General features: G+C 37.9%; 1 long non-coding RNA gene across 15 annotated transcripts in view; it reads left to right on the top strand.

The window, feature by feature from the left end:
• Positions 1–16,647, top strand: part of LOC140623942 (uncharacterized) — an 82,741-nt gene extending 66,094 nt beyond the window's left edge. For 8 of the 15 annotated variants that reach the window (XR_012023474.1, XR_012023478.1, XR_012023469.1 and 5 more), the window contains one exon: positions 11,028–11,282. This is a non-coding gene — a long non-coding RNA (uncharacterized lncRNA). Of the gene's footprint in view, positions 1–5,672; positions 5,800–11,027; positions 11,283–11,883; positions 11,980–13,359; positions 13,496–16,183 lie in introns of those variants that run through there. The other 7 variants (XR_012023480.1, XR_012023471.1, XR_012023481.1 and 4 more) reach the window with 5 other exon arrangements.
• Positions 16,648–22,099: the final 5,452 nt, after the last annotated feature.

The raw sequence follows: 22,099 nt of genomic DNA, 5'->3' as shown, positions 1-22,099 counted from the left end.
CTCCATTGTGGAGGCAGGGTTGAGTAACCGCTTGTCTGAGCCTCACCAGTTTAGAGTGGTATTATTAGTTGGGAGGAAACTTGGTCAGAAAGGGAACACCAGGAAAGGCAGACATGTAAATGAGCTATGAAATATAAGTGTGTTCCTTTATGAATTGTTTCATTGAATTAAGAACATAAAAAGAATTCTGAGAGTCCAACTATTTCATGCGTGTACATCCAGATAAAAACATACTTCAGAAGTTGCTATTCTGTTTTTAATGGCTTTCAGTGCTAGATATTCGCTATCTTTCTGTGACTTGTTCCTAAACATTACAGAAGATGGAAAAACAAGTGGTAAAAATCACTCTACAAAGAGCCTATTTTTACAGGAAATAAAAGTGGAGGTAAAAGGTTAAATTAAAATTGGTTTGAGACTATGCACCATGGGTAAATTTTCATGTATTCATATTACAAATGAAACTGATTTTACAAAATCATTTTATGAGTGTTCTTAGAACTCCTTACCAAAATTTTTCTTCTTAGTTAATGCCAGAGAGGGTGTTTTAGCCATTTCTCTGATCTCTTGTAAAGGTACTGGTCTGGCTAGATTTATAGGTAATTTCCAGATTGTAATAGCAATGCCCTATAACTTAACCATATTTAAAAGCTGTAATTATTGGAGGAGAAAATTAAAGGTGAACTTTTACCTTCATTGAGATACAAAAGGATAGAAAATCTATAGAAAAAGAAAGACCAAAAAAATATAAATGCTGAGGTTGAAAATATAAGGTTTGTTTTCTCTATGGGCATATGCCATAGTAAGGACTTTTTTTTTTTTTTTTTTACCAGCTAATTAGGCATCAGTTCAGAGGAACTCCAAGTCTCATGGTCTTCCTTTTTTGGTTCCTTTAGGGTAATTTCCCTTTGTTTTCTCACTGCACCCTGGAGGCAAGTGGAGCTCCTTAGGGAAGGTGTGGGTGGCCATTTCTTAAGACCTAAAAGTGGGATTCCATTTATTTGACAGCAGGTCCTCATTATTTGTGTGAAGTGGGTTCTGCACTCATTTGGGAAAGGATTGAGCACAAGGAAGGAACACAGTCACTGGACAATGACAAATGGGATCCAATGGGGAATGCAAAACCAAAAAGGAGAGAATGATTGCAGCTTTCCCACTTTATAAAACAGCAAGACTTCCCTCACCCAATCCAGTTTCAGCCAAAATCATTAGGGTTTTATTCTTTTATATTTTTTAAGACTTATTTATTTATTTTAGAGAGGGGGCACAGAGGGAGAGGGAGAGTCTTAAGCAGACTCCATGCTGAGCACAGAGCCAGTGTGGGGCTCAATCTCACAACCCTGAGATCAGGACCACAGGAATGTAAACCTGGAATCAGAGCCTAAACTGACTGAGCCACCCAGGCTCCTCAAATACGTTAGGATTTTAATGAGCCCTAGGCATTTTTGCCTTTGATGACCCCTTCTTTCATAAGAAAATTACTAAAAATTTTATTTTATGATTGTGTTGGTATGAAAACAAATCTATTAATATTACATGTTAAAATATTGTCTTTAACCTAGACATTTTTGTCTTCTGTTTTTAAAAGAAATTAAATTTTGCTGGGGGGGGGTGGGACTCCTGGAAAGTATTGTGGGCTTAAGGCACTGTGCTTACCTACCTATCAGATAAATCAACCTCAACTGAAGCAAGGTAAAGGAGGAGGAGATAGCCTCATAAGCGAGAATGGGGGCGGGGGTGAGTGGCAAATCACACAGGACCTTCTAGACATGGTGCAATGGTGAGGATGTTGGAGTTTATTTTCACAGGTGAGATGGGACATTACGGATTAAGGATTACAAACAGAGAAGTGGCATGACCTGACTTACACTTAGAAGGAACAGTTTATTTTGTGGAAAATATGCTATAGGAGTTAAGGACAAAAATCTGAGAGACCAGTAAGAGGATTATTCTGCTAGTCTAGGAAAAAATGATGTAGCTTGCCCTAAGGTGATGGTGGCAGTGGTAGGAAGTGGTCAGATTATGAATAGGTATTAAAGGTAAAGGCAAAAGAATTTGAGAGTGGAGATCCAAGATGATTCCAAGGCTTTTCCTAGAACAATTGGAGGAGTAAATGTGTTGTCTGTTGAGATAGAGAAAATTGTGGGGAAAGTACAGTCCGGAAGGAAAATAAAGAGTTTGGTTTTGGACATGTTAAATTTTAGAAGTTTATTAGACATTAAAGAGGAGATGTCTGGAGTTTAGAAAGTGGTTCACACTGGAGACAGAAATTTGGGAACATCTACTTACAGGTGGTATTTAAAGCCAGAGCAGAGAACAAGATCTGAGAGGGAACGTTATGTAGATAACAGTACCGAAGAGTCCCAAGACTGAAATCTCCAGCACTTCGATATTTTGAAGTTTGGAACATGAAGGACTATCAGCAAAGGGTGCTTTGTAGGAGTGGCCAGTTAAGCAGGAAGAGATCCAAGAGAGAGTGGTGTCCCGGAGACCAAGTGAAGGAGCATCCAGCATGAACAGTTGCTCTCAACTTTGACCGTCATGGCTCCTTACCGCCACATGAAATGATGGCAGACCCACAAGCTTTCTCCCTGATGTGGGAGGAAAGAAACCAAGTTCCCCCTGCTAAAAATGTGATGGAAAATCAACCTGATAACCATCCCCCACTCTCCTATATGACTTACCACATGTAAAGAAATTTAAATAATCCCTTCTGTTTCAGTAAAGACACATATTCCTGAGATGGTAAAATGAGCCCAAGAGATAAAGAAATCTCTTCTTGCAGTGAGAGCATCCTTTCTATATAGACAGATTATTTCTTCTGGTCACATCTGAGGAGGCATTTTCTCCCCTAGAGCTCTCACATGATTCTAGATGTTATAGAAGGGTATGATGAAAAATTTGTACAAATGACAGTGACGAGGAATGCATTAGTGAATCATATCATGGATATGGACATGATGGACATCTAGATTTGGTGAGGGAACTTAGAAGAAGGAAATGCATGACTCAAATCAAGCAGAGAGGAAGATAAAATGTAATCAGAAAAAAAAAGAAAGAAGAAGGAAAACATTTTCTTTGCTTCAAATAAAATCCACAACCAACAAAAGTTATATTTAAAGATGATTGTCACAGAATTAGTCAGACATTCATCATAAATCACTAGCCAAGGCTATTATTATAGGGCTTCAGAAGATTTTCAGAGCATACATATATAGAACAAAGTCTGAAATAATACAATCACATTATAAAACTTTTGAAAAAAAATTTCCCTAACTCAAGCCATCTCACACAACCATCATTTTGAACTATTTCTTTTTTATCTTTTCTTTAGGCAAATTAAAAAATCTATAGAGCTAAAATGATAAAATATATAAACCTTTGTATCTTACTTTCATCACAGAGCATCAAGACATGATTTTCTGAAATGTGGCTAAATGTCTTTCTGAACTGGAAATCCTTACAGTGAGATCTTACTTACCTTTGGGCTGCAACAATTTCATTGCTCTAAAAATTATTCTCCCACCACCAAATGACAAAGGAGTCTATAGTAGACCCTGTTAAACACCTGCCCTACAGTAAATTCTCTTTTTTTTCTTAGCAACCCAAATCCAACTTTTATTCAGATGTTCACATATCTTTTGTTGGCACCCATTCCCAATTCTGAACTGATTGGGCTTAGCCAATCCTGGTGGTCTATTTCTCTGGGTGTGAGTGTATGCTTCAGTTCTATCCAGTGAGATGTGAGAGGAAATCTGGGAAATCTCTTATTAAAAGAGTGATGAAAGAGAGACAGTCCCCCCTTTTCCATTGGACATTGTCATGCCTGCGTGACAGAAAACTCTGGAATTCTGGAAGTCATCTTATAACCAGGAAGAAAGGTAACCAAGGACAAAGCAGATATGCTGCGATTGGAAGAAAGGAAAGATGGACGTAATCTAGACACCAGATATTTGCAGTCTACTTACCATTTTACTTAAACATTCTTTTCTGCCTAAATTAATAGGTTGAGGTTTTCTATTACTTGAAACCCAAGGCATCTGTGTTATCTCTGAGCCACTGCCCTTGGAGAGCTTGGTCCTCTCTCCATTAGAAATTTACTCTATTACTTGGGTTGCTCTGAGAGAAGGGCCCCATAAGTAGTTGCCCTTGGCTCCTGATATTGCCCAAAATCTTGACCCATTGTAATTACTACTCATTTCTCTCTGATCTATACCTTTACCCATTCCCTTAATTTTAGGAAAAAGCTTAAAATGTCTCCAGGACCTGGTATTAAATATTGGAGTCTTGGGGAAGCTGGCTGGCTCAGTCAGTAGAGTACTCAACTCTTGATTGGGTCATGGGTTTGAGCCCCATGTTGGACATGGAGCCTACCTATAATTTAAAAAATGGGGTATTACATTTGGTATTAATTCATTCAGTACATGTTTGAATACTTCCTTTGGTCTTATGTTAGACGTTGCAAAAGTACAAATAAAAATGAAGCACAATATCAGTTTTCAGGTTAGTCAATCAATATATATTGCTAGCTGTGTGTTAGATGCTGGGGTTATGACAGAGACCAGAATCTGATGGGAAGAGACAGACATCAATTAAAACATCAACCCAAAACCTATCTTCAATATAATGTACTATAACCGTGGCATAGATAAAATATTCTAGGAATCAAAAATTGAGAGAGGACTCATCGCCAAAGTGTCAGAAAAAAAATTCACAAAGGAAATATTTAATTATAATGTGATTTGGTGTGGAAATAATATTTGAATTGGGTACTGAAGAATGAATAAAAGTTTTCCTGGTGTAGAATAGATCAGGAAAGAGCATCCTTGACAAAGAGCATAATATGAGTAAACATGCAAAGCCATATAAAGAAACATCTGGAGAATACCGGAAAGTTCAGTGGGGCAGGAGATATGTGTGAAAAAAGACTAGGAGATGAGGCTACAGAGATGGTGTGTAATTGCAAATAACCTAACCAAGCTAGGAATCCATGGGACGTAGCCCTGAACACACAACTGAAAGCATAAAATTTACTTGACGTCTCGTGTTTTATCTGAATTCATGTGACTTTTTCAACTCTACTCCATAAAACATTTATCTGATAATATACGTTTAGTATTTTTTTCTAAATCTTCAAGTAAGATCGTAAGATATCAGTTTATCCTGTTTTAGTCTCTAGCCACAATCTTCGGAGGGATGTATCTCAGATCGAGAAGCTCTTTATAGGTAATGGGAAGCTAAAAATTGTTTTTAGAAGAAGGAAAGGAATAGAAGTAGGCCCTCCCTCTATCCACCCTAACCCTAAGATATCTCTGGTTTCAGAATGGTGCATGAACTGGAGGATAGGTGGAACTTGTTGAGTAGCGGGATTTAAGCTAAAGTGATTATTACTTGTCTCCCCAGCATCCATTTCCCCTCCTACCAACAACTATGGCTTTACTGTGTGCATCCACTCCTCCCCCACTTTCTGCTCACCTGGTCCCCATAGTGCTTTGCATCCCATCCCACTAGTGGAACATATGACTCTACCCCAAGCCAATCACTGCATTGCACTTGCCTGACTACAGAGCTTAATTTAACCAGTCATGTGACTCATGGGGGTTCAATCAGAGCAAAGTACAGGAAGTATGCTCAGAATGCTGGGAAGAAGACATTTGCTCTTTGTTTTTAATTAGAAGCTGGAAAAAAAAATGCAGGCTCAGAAGCTATTGGAAGCCTTCTCCTGATCATTTGGCCTAAGAATGGAGTAAGAAACAGAGGAAAGAAATATGAATGCTGGCTCAGTTTGGACCCTTCAGTCATGTGAGCAAATAATCTTTATTTGTTCGAACCAGTTTGATTTGTATTTTCTGTAATCAAGAGAATCCTAACAGAGATAGAAGAAAAGAAAAACTGCTCCATTTCTAAGTGTTATATTTGCTAGACGATCGATCACAGGTCAAGTTCTATGAGGGACTTGGAGATTTGAAGAAACTTTTTTTCAGGTTCACTTTTCCTTGCCCCACAAAATCTAACTTTTCAACTATAGGAATAATACAGAAAAAAGGAAAATGTCTATATTCTTAAAATTAGATATTTAAGTGAATACAATTTTCAAAGATTATGCTAGAGCTCTCTTTTAAATGCAGAACACACACCTGCAGTTTCATAGGAAATTTTTCTCATAACAGCAATTTGTGGAAAGCCAAATGAAAAACAAAATCATGTAAAAGGCAATTCCTCTCTGGTAAATCTACTGACATCTACTTTTAAGCAACTTGTTTAAATAATCCATGTTCTCTGCATCAAAACTACCACTGAATGCTGGAAGTAAAAAATTTTGCACATTAAATAACGGTCTCTAGGCTCTAAGACTTTCTGAGATAGGCTGAATCTGGCATAGGGATTGGAGGGGGAATCTAGCACTCCTTGCTTTAGCGAATTTCAGCTCCTGTCCAGCCTGCTCCTATTTCTTCATTGTGTGTCTTCCCTGACTCAGCCAACCCCCAGGTTATCTGTTGCAACTGTCTAGCACCCCATCTGGAAACCTACTGGCCCCATAAGCGATTAGCAGATCTTCAGTCCAGAAATTTCAAGCTGGAGATGTATTTTAAGCCGTGAGAGAGCAAACACAGATTGCAGTTTACTACTATTAAGACCAACTCAAGCCTATAGCTCAGAAAACTTCTATTTTTCTCATGGTGGGTGTTTCAAATACAGGGTGTAGTGAGGCCAACAGTAACCGACCCTCAAGGAAACAGACCTCATTTTGAGAATTCTGTAGAACAGTTGGATGAAATTTCCTCCATTTAAATGCTCCTAAGCCAGGGGCTCCTGGGTGGTTCAGTTGGTTAAGCATCTGACTCTTGGTTTCAACTCAGGTTGTGATCTCAGGCTCCTGGGATGGAGCCCCATGTCAGGCTCTGCACTCAGCGGGGAGCTTGCTTAAGATTCTTTACCCCTCCCCTTGTGCTCTCTCTTTCTCTCTAAAATAAATAAATGAATATTTTTTAAGAATAATAAAGGCTGTAAAACCAGAGATGGTCCTCTAAAGCATTAAAAGTTGTTTGAGGATAATAACTTTGATAACTATGCAGCAGCTAGCTAGGGATAGCTACTGGAATAGCCTGGATAAAAATTAGTGAGAGCAGAGGTAATGGGTATGGATACATGAGGCTTATGGAAGAGCTTTTAGTTTGACTTCCTATTGTGTACTAGGCATTGCAGCTGGTGATATATACATATATATGTGAGAAAGTAGAGGATTTATCCATCTTGTTGGTTATTTGTTAAATAAATATGTGAATGATTGGATGAATTATTCCATGTAACCAATTCTTAGCCTGTTTTCCAGTCCTCTTTTCATAATAACTTTTTACCCCTACAAATCCAAATGCCACTTCCTCAGACTAGGCTCCATGAGTATGTTGTACACTCCCACTACCCCTGTACTCTTCCTTTATAACACTCATTACACCACTCAGTGTCTGCTACTCTTATTAGACCGTAAGATCCATGAAGGCTGGGCTGGAATCATGGCTCTTTTAGCCACTGCTACTCCCATTAAACATATTGAAGGAAGGACATTCTGTAAATCATACCAAGTATCTTATCCCTATTTCATATATGAGGACCTCAAGTCACCAGGAAGCTAAGTGGCTTGTACTCGTTAATAAGGTGCATCTTGGATATGTTCTAGAAATACATGGACACTTCCAAAGTAGACTGTTTTGAGAAATGCTCCAAAAGTTAATTTTTACTTCTAGGCCATTTTTGTTATTTTTCTGGCCGCTTATATATATAAGTAAAATTCATTTTAAAGATAGGCTGAATGCAAGAATCAGAACACTTACACTTACACACACACACAAACACGCATACACACATGCCTGCCCATACACTTCACATTTTGTTAAACACACTGGGTATTTATCTCTGTCAGTTCCTCAGGGTTTGAATTATAAATGAGATGGCCCAAAAAGATATATATATAAACTCAGTATAGCTCTTAGAGGAAATAAAACTATCATGGACAAAAAACAAAAAATAAAAACTTTAAAATTTTGATTTAATTTTAATTCCAGTGTAGTTAACATAACATATAGTGTTATATTAGTTTTAGGTGTACAATATAATGATTCAACACTTCCGTAGTACTCAGTGCTCACCAAGATAAGTGTACTTTTAATCCCCTTCACCTATTTCACCCAACCCCCGCCCCTCTCCTGTCTGATAACCATCTGTTTGTTCTCTATGGTTAAGGGTCTGTTTTTAGGTTTGTCCCTTCTTTTCCCTTTCCTTATTATTTTGTTTGTTTGTTAAACTTCACATATGAGTGAAATCATTTGGTAGTTGTTTTTCTCTGACTGGCTTATTTCACTTAACATTATACTCTCTAGATCCATCCATGTTGTTGCGAATGGCAATATTTCCTTCTTTTTTATGGCTGAGTAATATTCTATTGTATGTATACACCACATCTCCTTTATCCATTCTCTTGGGCTGCTTCCATGATTTGGCTATTGTAAATAATGCTGCAATAAATATAGGGGTGCATATATCCCTTTGAACTAGTGTTTTTGTATTCTTTGGGTAAATACCAGCAGTGCAATTAACAGATCATAGGGTAGTTTTATTTTTAATTTTTTGAGGAACCATCACACTGTCTTCCACAGTGGCTGTACCAGTCTGCATTCCCACCAACAGTGTACAAGGGTTCCTTTTTCTTTACATCCTCACCAATACTTGTTGTTTCTTGTGTTTTTCATCTTAGCCATTCTGACAGGTATGAGATAATATTTCATTATGCTTTTAACTTGCATTTCCTGATGATGAATGAACTTGAACATTGTTTCACGTGTCTATTAGCCACCTGCATATCTTCTTTGGAGAAATGTCTGTTCATTCTTCTGTGCTTTTTCTTTAAAAGATTTATTTATTTATTTGAGACAGAAAGAGAGACAGCATGTGCATGTGAGTTAGAGGGAGGGAGCAGAAGAGGAGGGATAGAGAGGGAATCTCCAGCAGACTCCTTGCTGAGCACAGAGCCACGCTGGGCTCCCATGAATTTGAGATCATGACCTGAGCCAAAATCAGGAGTTGAACACTTAACCAACTAAACCACCCAGGCACTCTTCTTCTGTCCATTTTTAAATTTGATTATTTGGGGGGGATTTTTTGGCATGGTTTCAGTTGGTTATATATTTTGGATATTAACTATTCATCAGATATTTCATTTTCAAATATCTTCTTCCATTCAATATGTTGTCTTTTAGTTTTGTTGGTTGTTTACTTTGCTGTGCAGAAGCTTCTTATTTTGATGTAATCCCAATAGCTTATTTTTGTTTCTGCTACCCTTTCTTGAGGAGACATACCTAGAAAGATGTTGTTTTGACTGATATCAGAGAAATTACTGCCTGTGCTCTCTTCTAGGATTTTTATGGTTTTAGGTCTCACATTTAGGTCCCTAATCCATTTTGAGGTGTTCGTGTGTGTGTGTGTGTGTGTGTGTGTCCAATTTCATTCTTTTGCATGTAGCTGTCCAGTTTTCCCAATGCCGTTTATCAAAGAGATGTTTTTCCATTGTGTATTCTTGTTTCCTTTGTAGAAAAGTAATTCACTATACAATTATTATATTACAATTATTTCTGGGCTCTCTATTATGTTTCATTGACCTATGTGTCCATTTTTGTGCCTGCACCATATTGTTTTGATTACTCCAGCTTTGTAATATAACTTGAAATCTAGGATTGTGATACCTCTAGCTTTATTTTTCATTTTCAAGGTTGCTTTGGCTATTTGAGATCTTCTGTGTTTCCATACAAACCAAAATAAAAACTTTACACTCTCAAACAAATAAGAATAATAAAAATAATAATAGCTAACTTATATTAAGTGCTAAGAATGTGTCAGAACTGTGCTAAAAGCATGACATCCATCTCATTCAGGGCTAGTAGCAAAGATAGGTGGTAGACCCAATTAATGTTCTTATTTTATCAAAAAGTAAACAACCTTGGGGTGCCTGGATGGTTCAGTTGATTAAGCATCCAACTCTTGGTTTTGGCTCAGTTCATGATCTCATGGGTTGTGAGACTGAGCCCAGCATTCAGGCTCCAGGCTCAGTGGGAATGTGTTTGAAGATTCACTCCCTCTGTTCCACACGTCCCTATGCGTTTACTCTCTCTCTTTCTCTCAAATAAATAATTTTTAAAAAAGTGAACTACTTTAGAGAGGTTAATAATTTTCCCAAAGTCACATGTAGAGTGAATGGCAAAACTCAGACCCAAACATAAATATGTCTGAAACCCAAGCCTATCCTACAGAGAAAACAAAGCACTGGATGCTGCATCACATTCAAGGCCCCTTAGGATACATTTCATAGTGAAAAACTTTAACTTTGGAGCACTAGAAATTTGGCAAATTCCGGATACATTTGACATGATTTCAAGATTGCTGATCTAAAGAACTTTTTTAAAAAACATTTTTTTTTAAGATTTGGAAACATGACTAAACAAGTCTTTCAAACCATCATTTTTGTGACAGCAAAGCTGGTTTTAAATGAACGCATTCTTTCTTCACTATACAAGGAATTATTTCACTTTTTCTTTCTCACCTCACCTCCAAGGCATCTCTCATCAAAATAACTGAATTTTTGGTACAAGTGTGGTCTGGTAGTTTTCAATGTTGGCTGTGGATCAGCATCACTTGGGGCACTTTTTATATTTATTTTTACTTAAAAATAAAATTTTGCCTTTTGTTTAAGGCAAAAACAATTCAGAAGCAAAGCTAACCAACAACAAAACAAGCACTGTACTAAATATATTACATAACCTTTCTCTGTTAATCCTCTGAGCAATTTTATGAGTTGGGTATTAGTAAATCTCGGTGCAGAGACATTGTTACTTGCCAAAGTCACATGGTTGTAAGTAAACCAAGCTCCTAAACACTGGGCTATGCTGCCTCCTTTCACTGAAGATACCAAAGCCGTTTCCAAAATAAGCCCAGCTGGATCTTTCCACATTAACTGATGTTCTCTTGGTTTATTCCTTCAGATGGAAAAGCTCATCCACAGGTAGAGATTCCACATTTCCATTCATTGAAGACATCTTTATTCTCATTGATCTAATTTTTTACGAAGCCAAAAGCTCCAATCCTGCAGGAAGAATGACTATATTTCATTGTTGTTAAGAAAATCATACAACAAAATTGTTATTCAAGGAGGCAATCAAAGAGTATGCAGCTATAAAAGAGTAGAAAAAATATTGTAGAAGTGTCAAGTAGCTAATAAAAAACACTATTAATCTGGATTTTGTGACGTGTATGGTATTTATGACCTCTTTGAAATTATTCTTAAATATTTACTTTCTTACCTAATTGTAATGTTGTGTTCGGTTTCTTAAAAAGAACTCTCCAAGTGATGGAAACATCAGACCCCACAGAAGGGGATCTGTCCCAGGGAGGGGAATCCCATTCATGATCTTAGTCTCCTGATATCATGCCTTAACCAAGGTTCTAACCTATAAGTAGAGATGCCATACAACTATTATCACCTTCTGGGGGGCCATTTGTCATCCTAGAACTGGATTAGATTATCATGGATAAGTAACTATCTTGTTAGCTCGGATCACCTGCCACACTGTCCTATCAAGGGAATCTGAGACTGAGTAGAAAGTAAAGAACATCCAGTTAGCTCTCATTTACACCTGCTTGATTTCAAAAAGGAAACAAAATATTAGTCACGAAAGGAATTTGCATGACAGGACTGTTGGGAGTATCCAATATGTATTTCCTTAGATTGTTGTACCAATTGAATTGGACCTTTTCTATATTTTTTCATGTGAACACATTGGTGAATGTCCTTTAATCAACAGTATATAAAAAATCTACCACACTTAACTTATTTGACAGTGACTTATTCAGCCACAACCGTTTTCTGGAAGACCTCTCAGGATGAAGTGGGAAAGGAAAATCAAAAATATTGTCATAAACTATTAATTAAAACAGGTATGTTTTACTCAGAAAGAGGGTTTCTTTCTTAATATAGACCTGTTTCTACATAATTTAGTTATATGTTTGCCTACCATTAAGTTTAAAAGAAGTAAACAATTAAGAAATGGAGGGCATCAGGGTGCTACAAGAAGGTAGATTTACAGTGGATGGAAGAGAGAAGGAAGAAAAGCTATGGAAAGAGGGCACAATAATTTAACAGTAATGGGGGCCATTTCATGTGGGAACAGATAGTCCCACATATCACCTGAGAATTCTATCTAGTAAATGAGGTACACATGAAGTTTTCTTCAGTAGTCCTCTGAAAGCAATAATACTAAACATTATGGTGGTTCAAATTTCAATTATCTAGACAATTTACTTATACAGACATATCCGTTTATTTTATAACAATATAATTTTAAAGATAATGCAACTATAATAAGAAGCCACATTAGAGCAGCATTCTATTTTATCTATCTTTGGAATGCTCTGCGATCTTTTCCCAGGCACTGCTTGCTTTGATTGTATTAATATTATTTGCCTTCCCTGCCCACATATCAGGTTAAGGAGTCAAATATCTCAAGTTGGGAGACAATGTAAGATTAAACAGTAAGATTGAATATGTACTGTGTATAATTCAAAATGTGTGTAATCCACAGAAGACAAACGGTGGGTGACTGCATGTCATCTGAGAGGATGGATATGAGATCCTCTTCCTCGCCTATGCATAGGACAACACTGAGCTTTCTCATTCCTGGAGTCACATTGGAATCCCCCACTAGATGGTGCTGAACAAGCGGGGAGGATTGAACCAGAAGCCTTTCTTTCAGATCCTCCTCCCCCATCCTGACCCTCACCTCTCCTTCTGTGTGCTTGATGTTCCAAGAGAGTGATTGTTCAGGAATGTCTTATGATAACAAAACCCCTTTCAAACATTAGTCAAACACAGGCTGAGATGGGTAAACATCATTAGCGGACTTCTCCTTTGTCATTAAAAGTGAAGCCTAGTAGCCCAAAATGAGAGTAGGTGGGCCTTCAGTTATCATCTCACTAACAAGGAATCTTTTGAAATACATGCATTATCTCTTTGGGGTTGGAAGAGAGTCCTGGAGAGGTGCAGGGTAGAGCACTAAAAAAGTGTGTGTGTTGGGGAAAGAAATGTGAATTCACCTTTGACTGCAAAGTGGAAGACTCTGACACAAGCAGCTTGGGGTCAGATGCCCTTGCATTCGAACCTAAGTACTCATAGTCAGAAACAATGGAGAAGTTATTTATGCAAAGCTGAAATATCATACACTTACATGGATAGCCCCTCATAACAATAAGTGACACGTGTGTCAAGACTATAAATCAGTTTTTCTGATTTTCTGATTAAGACCTTTTGACTTAATGCAGGGAGAATGCTCCTGGCTGACTTAAATACATCCTGTTAAAATAGAAGTCTGTACTTAATTGCTCCTTTTTGCTCAGAACACGAGTCTGATTTCAAGCCAGGCAAAAGTATGGAGGGAAAAAACCCTTTAGGAATAAGGTAATCTTTGTTTCCATTTTTGCACTGGAAAAAAAAAAGCATGAAGCATTTGATTGATGTTGACACTTAGGTGTTCATTTTAGAACAACTTGGGGGATCCAGTGAGTTGAAACTAACTTCTTACCTTATAAATCTTAAAGAACTTCAAGTTGAAAGAATTTAACTTAAAATAATGGTGTCAAAAAAGAAAGTTAAGCATTATTACCCTTCTGTTATTATTGCCAAACCAACTAGAGCAGAATTTCTTGGCCAAGACCAGGAATCTACAATAGTTGTTTTTATAATTGACCAAGACTGCCATAATGCTTTCCTCACTGCTTCCCCCATGTAGAAGTGTGCATTGTAGGATTTCTTCCTGAGGACTGTGTGTCAGGAAATGTAGGAGAGGTAGACGGTGGGACTGTGTTTGGGGAGGCAAAGGCAAATGATGTATACTAATACCAAAAGTGAGGATAAAATCATCATCATAGGCTAGTGCAGCTGTGGGTCTGAGGACATTGGCGGAAGTGAGAAATGTCAAGGGGAGGAGACTGCAATCAGGAGTCAAAATGTGTACAGATGTGTGTGCGTGTTTCTAAGCAGCCCTGTTTTTGAAGGTGAACTTTGTTTTAGGATGGAGGCTGAGGAGAGTGAAATCAGGTTGGGGAGGAGGATGGAGGCAGATTCCATGCCTGTAGCAAAGGTCAGAGGACATGTAAAATTGTCCTGGTGCATTTTTACCGGGTGCTGTGCCATATAACCACCAGCAAGGCATCAGAGCTGCAGCCTAGGGTGCAGCTCCCAGGGAGCTGGGCTGGGTGATCTCTGAGGCCAGCAGTTAGGCTTCTCTCTGGATGCCGGCCTAGTGCTCAGATCATTGTAACAGCATGGTTGTCTGTGGTCACTGGGCCCTTGCCTTGACAGGGGGAGCTTTACAGCACTCTCATTATTAGTTCTGAGCTGCTCAGGCAACTCACCATTGGCAGGTGGTCTCAGGGAGGCCATGGTCAGGAACAGGGAGACCAAGTGCCACATTGCATTGACACTACATTAAAATTACCCTATAACTTAGCAACTGGAAACGAGAAATGTTAATATCTCAAACAGTCTCTATCGGGCAAAAATTTGGGAGTCATTTAGCAGGGCAGCTCTGACTCAGAGTTTCTCAGGAGCTTGGTCAAGATGTTGGTCAGGGCCGCAGTCATCTCCAGTTCGACTGGGATGATCTCCATAGAGGTGGTTTGCTCACACAGCTAGTAAGCTCCTACTGGCTCTTGGCAGAAGGCCTGAGTTCTTTACTCTGTGTCCCTCTCTGTGGGGCTGCTTGAGTGCCTTCACAACATGGCAGCTGGCTTCTGCTGGGATGATGAGAGAAAGAGTGCCTTTTGTGTCCTAGTTTGGAAGCCACATAAGGTTACTTCTGCCACAGTTGATTTGCTAGCAGTCAGTCATTAAGACTTCACACAGAAAAGGAGCGGAATTGAGCTCCACCTCCGGAAGACAGGTATCTCAATTTGTGGACATATCTTAAAAGTTAAGAGGACCCTCAGAAAGTGATTGGAGGATATGTTGCAGATGGCTAGTGCAGAGCCTTACTGTGACTCTTCACAGGCCCTGGAACAATGGCCCATTGTGTTTTGGGAGCTTTAAAAAGAAATGCCAGCACCAGAGCCCCTGCCCAGGCTAAGAGAATCTCCAGGGGAAAGGAGGTAGACCTGGAAATCTGTATTTTTAAGCTTTTTATATAATTATGAGCAAAGGGAGGTTTGAGAAGCCTTTCTAGCACTATCCAATGAAAATATAACGTAAGCTGAATATATAATTTAAAATTTTCTAGGAGCCATATTAAGGTAGTATAGAGAAACAGGTGAAGTTAATTTTAATATATTTATTTCCCTAATATATTTCCTTGATATATTCAAACTACTATCATTGCAACATGTTATTGATGGAAAAAATTGAGATATTTAACTTTTTTTATACCCAGTATTTGAAATCCAGTATGCATTTTACACTTACAGCACATTTGAATTGGGGCTAACAATATTTTAAGTGATACTACAGACATCAGCATGCATCCAAACTATAAGTCCTATGAGGACAGGTGCCTTGTCTATTTTGTTCACTGCTTTGCACAGAGCCTGGCATGTGGTACTCAAGAAATATTTGTTGAATTGAGTAGTCATGTGCTAATATGAATCAAAAGCAAATTATACTATATTTATTTCATATATAGTATTTCCAAAAGACTCCAGTGATTTTCTAGTTTTTCTAAAAAGATCAAGCTATCATATACAGTGCTGAAACTCTTTACGTGAAGTGTTTTTGGAATTTTGATAGTTGTTGGTCTGGTATTCAATCTGAAGAAGTCTAAATCACTTGATCCTGCGTGTATGTGATCTGTGCACTGAAGCCTACATTCACTTCTATATTCAGAACACAGCCTAGACCCAAACCTGTCCTCAATCCCATCATACTGTCTCCTTCACTCCACTCCAACCCTGCCCCATTGCTGAGTCACTCCAGGCCCACTGTAATTCTGCCCTTGAGTGGTCTAGAATAGGAAAGTACCTTGGAGCTCCCAAGCAGCCATGTGGCCTGAAGCCAAATGCCTTGCTCATCTTTTTATACATCTGTCTGTTAAAATAGTTCCACCACACCAAGAGGATCTCCTGGCTTATTCTTTTTTTTTTTTTTCTTTCTCTTCAGAATTGAAAGAATTTCTCAGAATTACAGAAAGTTTGAAAACAGTGATGACACCAAAAGAAAGAAAAAAAAGCAGAACTCAACTTCAACAAACTACAGATTTTTAAAGCTAACATTCCAGAATCTGGAGAACTAGTGGTTATAAATTATAAACTTAGAGACCTGTTTTTGTTTCAGGTTGTAAATGTGATGCTTAAAAGGAAGTAATATGGACACAATACTTTGGAAAAACTACATAGAGACACATAGCAGTCAGTATTATAAATATTTCCAGTTATTTTTTCCTATTCCTAATATTTCCTATTCATACACACACACACAGTTTTTGAAATGGGAATTGACTTTACCTACTGTTCTGTATTAACTTTTTTTCACTCAACCACATATTGTGGCTACATTATTATGATGCCACACAATAATTTACCTCATTGTTTTTGGCTGGATGTATAAAATCTCCTGGAAATGCATAGACTTATTGATGATTATTTATCATTATTTATTTATAATGATACATTACATTAGACAAGCTGGACAATAAAAAGGCAAAGACAGGAGTAAGCCTGGCTTCAATACCCCTGAATATGAAATGAAGGAGAACTTGAGCAAAGTTCATAGTTTGTAATAGTCCACGTATGAGGTGTTTACTCCAACACATGGCATTATACATTGTGGACCTCACACTTTCTAGACATCCTAAATTATTTCTAGGAGCCAGGAATTCCTCAGGTGGGCAGTTAGAACTCAAAGTTCTAGGTCAGAGTCACCAGCCAAGTATTATACTGACCAATTCTAAACAGAGTAGCCACCAAGAGGGCATGTAGCAAACAACACAGCTGGCTTGTTCTCCTGTGTGAGACTCTCTACTCACCCACTGGATGTCTGGGCCCACAGTTTAAATAGGACAATATGAGGTATTGGTGGCACCCAATAGGTCGTAGAATAGCAGGTGGGGATGAGTCGACATAGTTCCACTCACCTCAGTAAACTCCATGTCTTAGAAGTACACTAAAGAAACAGTGATTCTGTGCTTGGCAGCCTTTAGAAAGTACACCATTCTCCCAATTTTGCAGATTTTAAGTTACAAAGACCTCAAAGTAAATATTTCTTAGTGAAGTGACATTGGGCAAGTCATGTAAACTCTCAAACTTAGTTCCCTCATTGGAAAAATTAGGGTTATAGCACTTGGTCACTAGAGCTTTAGTAAGAATGAAACAAGACAGTCCCCACAAATATCTTAGGACAGGATCTGGCACATAGACAACACAGAATACCCAGGTTATTATTTGAAAGGGAACTAGGAGGGGAGAAGAAATTATCAAATCTAAATAGGGTTTTGCACAAGACAAATATATTCACTGATATATCAAAGAATATACCTGTAGGAGGAAAAATTGGCCCATGATTTAGTGGGAACAGATTCCCACCAAATCCAGGCTAAAAACAATGTTCTGCTTTGAAAACACGATACAGAACTAAAGCAGACATCAGATAGGATGCTGAAAGTTGTTCAGAGACAATAGTTTACCTCCCACACAGATTCTATTCAGCTTGTTAAGTGTGAAAAGTCAGATCGTAGTCAGGTACTGTACCTTATTTCTGTCCCCGAGGGCATGGTAATCAACCAGGGCACCTGGCCATGAGTCAGTGATCCATGTTGTAACGGCAGCTCTGACAATGCACGTCTGTGGCATCTCTCCAGGGATGAACCAAGTGTTTTCATTTCCTGTTTAGTTTCACATGGGTAGTGATTATTTATGGAGTAGCAGGAGGTAAATTTTTTTTTAGGTTGGGCAACCAGTTGTGGGTTTTGAGGTCCATTCCATAAATAACAATAAAACTAATAGATTAATCTAAGTTGCTCCACATTTGCTGCAAGGCCACTGAGGCAATGTCATTGTATTCATCACTGGGGACATAACACAGCTACCCATGCTGTCCTGGGATTCTCCACAGGACTCCTCTGTCTGATGTCCCCAGTTTCACTGTTTGCAACCAAGATCTACTCTCCTATTCAATATGCCATACAGCATTATTATCTGCAGTCACTTTGCTATATACATTACATTACCATGACTTATTTCTTTTATAACTGTAAATTTGGACCTTTGGCTTCCTTCACCCATTTCTCTCACCACACCTACTCCCTCTAGTGACCACCAATGTGCTCTTTATATCTTTGAGCTTGGTTCTGTTTTGTTTTGTTTTGATTTGATTTTAGATTCCACATTTAAGTGAGATCAGGTGGTATTTGAGCTTCTCTGTCTCACTTATTTCACATAGCACAATGCACTTGAGATGCATTTACATTGTCACAAATGGCAAAAATGTCTTTTTTTAAAATGAAAGAATAACAGTCCAGTGTGTGTATGTGTGTGTGTGTGTGTGTGTGTGTGTGTGTGTGTATCTCGGCTATTGTAAATAATGCTTAGTGAACATGGTGTGCACATTATCTTTTGAAGTCATTTTTTGTTTTGTTTTGGGTAAAATCCGTACCCAGAAATGGAATTACTGGATCATATGGTAGTTCTGTTTTTTTAATTTTAGAGGAACCCTCCATACTGTTTTCCATAGTCACTGCACCAATTTACATTCCCACTAACAGTGTACAAAAATTCCTTTTTCTCCACATCCTTGCCAGCACTTGTTTTTCTTATCTTTTTGAAAATAGCCATTCTAGGAAATGTGAAGTAATATTTCAGTGTGGTTATGATTTGCATTTCCCTGATGATGGTGCATTGCTTTCTGACTTCCACACAGCATAGGCTTCAGGCAACCAGGTCATATGGAGGTAAATGCATACATATGCTAGATCCTAGACAAGAAGACACATTACATACATGTATTCTTATTTATGAACTTATCAAATATCTATTCCTCATCTCAAATTATATTTTTGCTGGGTTCAAAAATGAATGAGAATAATGAAAAGGCCAACATGCACATAAATTGGAAAATTATTTGAAGGCAAGAACTGTGCCAATTTCATTCATCTTTAAATTCTGAATTCAGACACAGTGAACACTGCTATTCTTGGCATTTATTCCCAAAGTCACCCTTCTCAATAGGACTAATTTTCCATTTTTAATCACATAGTTCTGAAGAAGCTGTTTACAACTATGATTCTAGGGGTGATTTGTATGAACTGGGCTAAGCCAATAGTTGCATTCCTCCACTGGTCACAGCATTGCCTTAAAAGTGTGCATGTGACCCATGCTGCTCCAATCACAATGCGTCTCAGCATTTTGCTGGGAATTACGGGGCAAAGAAACACTCTGTGGGAGCTGCTGGCAGCATCTTGGGTGGAATGATGCAGAAACCACAGAAAGCAGAACAGAAAAATAGATGGTAAGAAAATAGGCTCCTTGTTTGATATTGTTGAGCCACCGGATTAAGCTGAGCCAAAAAATAACCTTGTCTCTGTACTTTTCAGTTACATGAGCCAAAGCATTTCCTTTAAGCTATTTTAAGTCATTTTTATTTTTATATGCTACTAAAAGTATCCTCACCAATATATTGTAATGATACCTGCTACATAGTAGGTGTTCATTAAGTATTTGTAAAACAAGTAAATGATTACATAGCAATACCACACTGAAATTTCAATGAAGATTGAAAATATCTTTTTAAAAAATATTTTATTTATTTATTCATGAGAGACACAGAGAGAGGCAGAGACACAGGCAGAGGGAGAAGCAGGCTCCCTGCAGGGAGCCCGATGCAGGACCCGATCCCAGGATCATGACCTAAGCCAAAGGTAGACGCTCAACTGCTGAGCCACCCAGGTGTCCCTGGAAATATCTTTGTTATATTTACATTTCAAAAATAATCAAAACTAGAAAAATTAGAAAATCAAAACTAAAGAAAGTCATCAATTTATGTGAAGTAGATATGTCTGTATGAATATGTCTATAGAGGTCCTTCTGGATGCAAATGCTAAATAACCTTTTAACCCAGAAGGATGTTACATAATGGAGATAAAGACCCTGACCATCCTATCTAAAGTTCCACCCTCCCCTTCAACGCTCTATTAACACTTTCCTTTCTTTATTTTCATCAGTAGCAATTATCACTTCCTAATATATCATATATTTTCTTTTACTTATTTTACTCAGGTGTATCTATGCACTGATGTAAGCTCTGTGGGGTGGTGATTTTTATCTCATTTATTTGCTACTATATTCCCAGCACCTAGAACAGTGCCTGATATACAGCAAGCACTTGGTAAATGGTTGACAAATGAAAGAGTAAATTATAATCTTCACTAGCAATCAGTAATAAAGACAGATTGCACATAAATAATCATTTAGAATAGTACAGGGTCTTCTGCTTCAGGTTAGCTAAGGGAATTTACTTCAGAGCCAAAGACACCCTGGGTCTAAGCTTTGGGGAATTCTCATCACACTAAAGATTAGATGGGAGGTGTTGGTTTCATTTTGCTCAGAAACCATGAAGAGATACAGTTGCTCATGATATGTCTGTATTCTCTCATCTATATTCTTGTCCTTCTCATCTCTGACAGCCTGAATCTCAGTGGATATTTATTTATTTATTTATTTATTTATTTATTTATTTATTTATTTATTTAAAGTAGGTTTCACACCTAGCATGGAGTTCAAGGCAAAGCTTGAACTCAGGACCCTGAGATCAAGACCTGAGCCAAAATCAAGAGTCAGATGCTTAACTGACTGAGCCACCCAGGCGCCCCTCAGTGAATCTTTAAAAAAATGTTTTGAAGCTAATAAAACAAACACAGGTGAGGCCAGAATACCAACAGTTGCATTTTGCTGTGGGAGTAAACAGTTCCTTTAATTCAGCTGCCATTTTTCCCCAAAATAATCAAACGATGTAGCAAACTTTAAGGAAGGGCTAGTTCTGAGGAAATATTTTATCATATAAAATAGGGATAGGCCCAAATGTGAGTGTATAATCTCTCAAATAAGTTTATATCAGAGATGTAGTAGCCACAGTTACCGTCTAGAAAGCCTTTGATTTCCCAAACCAAACCAGGAGACACATTTCAAAACATTGCAGTCATTTACTGTATACTACATTTTGTCTGGACATTTCTAAGCTTTTCCCAAATTAATGACATTCTTGTTTCTATAGAAACTAATGCACTTTAAAAGGAAACTAATGGCCAAAATGAACAAAATGAGAAACCTGTATAACATTAGTTAAATATATGAGGGAAGCGTTTGTCAGTTTTCCCTTGATTTAAATAGCCTTTTTTTTTTAGGAGTGGTGGGTGGGTGGGGGTGTGTTTGGAGGGGTGTGGGGCGAGAGGCAGAGGGAGAGGGAGAAATAGAATGAATCTTTTTAGAAACAGAATCTTGAGCAGTCTCTATACCCAGTGCAGGGCCCCATGCAGGGTTTGATCTCATGATCCTGAGATCATGACCTGACCTGAAATCAAGAGTGAGGCTTAATCAAATGAGCTGTGTGCCCCTAAATAACTTTTCATTGGAGAAAAAACAGTATCTTTAAGGAGCGGAGTGGCTCATGAATAGTTTGTCATATATTTATGGCCATGAATTACTTTCTCCTTGAGCTGTAAGCACCAGGTCATTTTGGAAACTGGGCAGGAGCAGGTGAAATGGGAAAGATGATTCCTTAATTAGTGATAAGTAGTTAATTATGTGATATAACTTATTATGGCTGCTTCAAGGCAAATAAAGTATTTAAACTCAGAGGTTAAGTCTTGATGTTATGTTAACAAGTGTGATACATGTTATCTGAAAAAGTCCTGCAACATTGCAGTAAACTATTTATAGCAAGATTGATGAGGTGATTTAACTTATTCTTTAACCACAATTTTTTGGTAAAATGTATTTGCATATATACATACCTATGCATATTATACCTATGAAAAATGTGGATAAAGAAAATACAAACAGAGAAACTATGCAGCATTTGAATCTA

Source organism: Canis lupus, chromosome 33 (genome assembly GCF_048164855.1).
Source record: "Canis lupus baileyi chromosome 33, mCanLup2.hap1, whole genome shotgun sequence".
Classification (NCBI taxonomy): domain Eukaryota; kingdom Metazoa; phylum Chordata; class Mammalia; order Carnivora; family Canidae; genus Canis; species Canis lupus.
This window is presented reverse-complemented; position numbering and strand designations above follow the sequence as displayed.